This window comes from Ochotona curzoniae, unplaced genomic scaffold, assembly GCF_017591425.1.
Source record: "Ochotona curzoniae isolate NIBS_2020 unplaced genomic scaffold, NIBS_Ocur_1.0 contig_1274, whole genome shotgun sequence".
NCBI lineage: Eukaryota > Metazoa > Chordata > Mammalia > Lagomorpha > Ochotonidae > Ochotona > Ochotona curzoniae.
The window spans coordinates 7,485,201-7,489,515 of NW_024465023.1; positions in this window are offsets into that span (position 1 = coordinate 7,485,201).

Here is a 4,315-nt window from a genome sequence, read left to right on the forward strand (position 1 = left end):
GGTGTGTGTGTGTGTGTGTGTGTGTAATTCAATGTGAACACAGAATGTTAATTGCTAGATGCTGGGAGAGGTGGGAGGAATAGGAGAAGTCTGGATTTGAAAACTAGAGGAAGCTGGGCATGGTTCACAACTCATTACAAAGACACTAATATGAGATATTAATAGGTAAATGGGAACAGGGAAATGCAGGAACTGATTCAATTACTACCTCCACAATTTTTATTTTGTGATGTAAAAATTATTTTGTACTCAAATTATTTTTTAAGAAAAGAGTGAACATCCTTTAGGTTGTGATATTGATACTATTGGCCAACTATGGAATATCTGAGAGGGGAGTATACACTGTTTGTTTAGATCAGCATACTAGAGATTCACGTAGTAATGGGTATTTTTATTGGGCTGCTGTTTGGCTGCATGCCCAGATTTGCGCCCCGGTCTTCAAGTCAGTCACCTTTGAGTCAATAGGTAACCAGTTTGCACAAAATCTCTGTCCCTCTCTGTAGGTGATGAGGCGCTTCACCTTCGTCACCTACAACACAGAACCTTGAACACTCACCTTGCAGGGCCAGTATACATTACAAGTGCCTATCTACTGCATTCATTTAAAAACATATACATCTGTATTTGCTGTGCCTGAGAAGGCAGCAGATAATGGCTTAATTCCTTGCATTCATGCTATCCACGTGGCAGACCTTTCCAGAGTTCTAGCTCCTACTTTTAAGCTGGTGTAGCCCTCGCTGCTGTGGGCATTTAGGGAGTGAACCAACATGTGGAAGGTTGCTATCCCTTCATTTCCATCTCCCTCTCTCTCTCTCTGTGTCACCCTTTCAGTTAAAAATAAATTTATTAAATAAATAAATGGAATCAATCTTGGAAAGCTATTTGCTGGGAATCTATTGTGTGCCTTGTCCTAATAGATGCACTAAGGATACATCCGTCAATAAAGGCAAACATTCCTGTCTTCATAGAAGTAGTCCTGTAGCCAGAGGAGTGTGACAAACAGCTGCAAATGATGATTAGTGTCAGAGAGAAAAAGAAGACCGGGCAGGGAGCTCGTGAATGCTACTCAGAGTTGGCGGTCGCCCCAGAACAGATACTTCGCAAATGGTAGCTGTTTGTTTTGGGTTTCTTAGATCTGCACACCTCATGTAGCATTTGGATAGAGATCCTAAGTGTTTACAACAGTTCAAAAATACCTAGTAACAGGCCAGCACTGTGGTGCATCAGATTAAACCACTGCTTGTAATGTAAAATGTAGGCGTCTCATATCGGAGTCATGATTCCCAGTTGCTCAACTTCCAATCCACCTCCCTGATGATACATTTGGATAAGCAGCAGAAGATGGCTCTTGCCACCCACATGGGAGGCCCAGATGGAGGTCCATGCTCCAACCTTCGACCTGGCTTGGCCCCAATCATTGTAACCATTTGGGGAATGAACCAGCAGATAATAGATTCTCTCTCCTCCATGTCCCTCTTCCTCTCTTGTTACCTTCCTCCCTCTGACTCTTTGCCTTTGAAATAAATAAAATGAATGTTGAAAACCATAAACAAAAGGAAGAGAGACAAACAGATCTCTCTCATCTGCTGTTTCATGCCACATACTTTAGGAACAGTTAATATTGAGTCAATCTGAAACCCAGCTCCAGGAGTTGCGTCCAAATCCAGGTCAGGTCTGTGGAAGGGTCCTAAGCCTTGGTCCATCATGTACTGTCTTTCACAGTGTACATTGACACGGCACTGGAATTGGGAGTGGAGCTAGGACTTAAACCCAGGTACTCTAATATCGGATGGGAGAATCCCAGGGAACATCTTAACTGTTGTATCAAATGCTCATCTCGCAGCTTTACTATTTTTAAAATGAAATTTTGCCTATTTAACTTATTTTAAAGGTGGAAAAAGAGATAGAGATCTCTAATTTGTATGTTCAGTCCCCAGTGCCTTCAACATTCACTGCAGTTCCCACCTGGAACCAATCGGAAGCTCTTGCCGCTTGGCTTTGGCCCGGCCCAAATCTACCTTCTGCAGCTAATTAGGCACTGAATCATGGGATAGAAATCTCTCTCCCCCCTCTCCCCCTGTCCCTCTCTTCCCCCTCTACCTCTCTCCCTCTCTGCCTCTCTCCCTCTCTCTTTCCCTCTCTCCCTCTCCCCTTCTTCTCTTCTCTCCCTTCTTCCCCTCCCCCTCTCACTCTCCCCTTCCTCCTCTTCCTCTCTTTCTCCCTCTGCTTCTCTATCACTCTGCCTTTCCAATAAACAATACACGTACACACACACACACGCGTGCGCGCGCCTGCGGATCAAGGACTGACCAAGTTTTATAGCACATGTAATGATGAACAATGCATGATCCACATCCACAAGGATCTTTATTTATTTATTTTTTTTAAATGTAGTCATTGTCTTTTTCTCTTTCCACAAGGATTTTTTTTTCAACATGCATGGCACTTACGTAGTCAGGTATGGAATGAGGAGTACAAAGAGAACAGGAGTGTCACTTGCCATAGGAAGGGATCAAGAAACCCCTTTCTGGAGGTTCTGATTCCCAAGCTGAGACTCAATGACTTTGGCAGATGAAATTAACACCCAAGCAATGTCTGCAGGCTGTGAACTAGTGAGGTGACTTAGAAGTAACTGCACACAGGTCTGGGTCTGGAGACTGGCAGCAGATGAAACCAGAGAAGAAAGAGTAGGTCAAAACTTAGAAATATCAGAGAGTGGCTATTATTGAGAGGATAGTTTTGGAATAACTAGAAGTTCTCTGAAGGGAAGTGAAGTGAGCAGACTGCATTTTAGAACCCTTAACTTATGGGGGTGGGGTGGGGAAAGAAGGAAGAAGAAACTACACTGGCTACAGTTGATAAGATATATCCCTCCATACCCTGGGATCTCTGTCTATGGATTCAATAAAACATAGATAAAAAACACTTGAAAAGCATGTTGCCTGTACTGAACATGCATTGTCCTCTTTTCTGGCCTATACCCTAAACAACACAGTACATCACAATCATTTACATGGCGTCTATACTGAATTAGGTATTATGTGTAACCAAGAGATGGTTGAAAGGGTATAGGGACATATTCATAGGTCCTATGTGAATACTTTACCATTTTATATATGGGCCCAAAGCAACTGTGGATTTTGGAATCTGCAAGGTTTCTGGGACCAATCCCCAAGGATAGTTACAGATAACTGTATTTTAGAAAGTAAAACTGGAATACCCTTGTGGCTGATACAGTAAAATAATTGACAAAAAATCCAGAGTGCTTTCCAATTTCTTAGATGACTGGGCGGATGGTAGTGCTAAGACATCAAGTACTAAATGAAGGATGGATTTCCTGGCAAGAGATGATTAATTCAAATTTGGCCACTCCAAACCTAATGTAATGGCTTATTTCCAGAAACTAGCCGTTTGGGATTTTGGGTGATTTAAAGCCTTACAGTCACATGATCAGAACCATAGTAAGAATTCACCTCACAGGATGTTGAGGAAGAGGAATGCCAGTAGCGCATCTAGCTTGACACACGCACTAGGTGCTCAGTGTTAGAATTAGCTCCTTGCTCTTCCGGGTCAGATCACACCTTTGCTTTTACTCAATCCCCCCTGAGACTGCTTTTAAGGTTTTTCTAGCTGACTTGCCTCTGACCTCTAAGTGTATTCTTTTGGAAGCTGTCCCATAAATTTCTACAATCTCCATTAATCTTCCTACTTACTTGCTAGTTTCAACATGGTTTTGAAAAGAGCTGTGTTGTTATGCTGTGAATGTTTTCCCTGCCAAGTCACTATTGCATGCTCTCCTTGACCTTCAGCTCACTCTGTTCCATATTACTTGCTTAGAGGAATGTGTAGCAGATTTCTCCAGGAACCAATGTAATCAGTATTAACATGAGTATTTAAACAGCCTTTGCAGTATTACATAATATTGTTGCTGGAAGAGACACCCAGTGCAACAGTTTTGATGATGACACTCGTATGTGTTCAGCACCTGTTTGCCCAGGGCGTTGGTGGTTATTCTACAATTTTTTTTTTGAAACTATATGAGGTAGATGTTAAAATTATCCCAATTTTGTAGCCAGAAATTAGCATTGATTAAGCATTTACATGACACCAAGTACTGTCTGGGCCACTATAAAAATACCATATATAAATATTTTTTAAAAACCTGAGCAACTTATAACCAACACATTATTTCTCCCAGTTCTAAAGGCTGCTGGAAAGTTCAAACTCAAGGAATCATCAGATTTGGTGTCTGGTAAGAACCACTTTCTGGCTCATATGGCAGAAAAGGAGGCAGAGGAGCTTTCTGGGGTCTCTT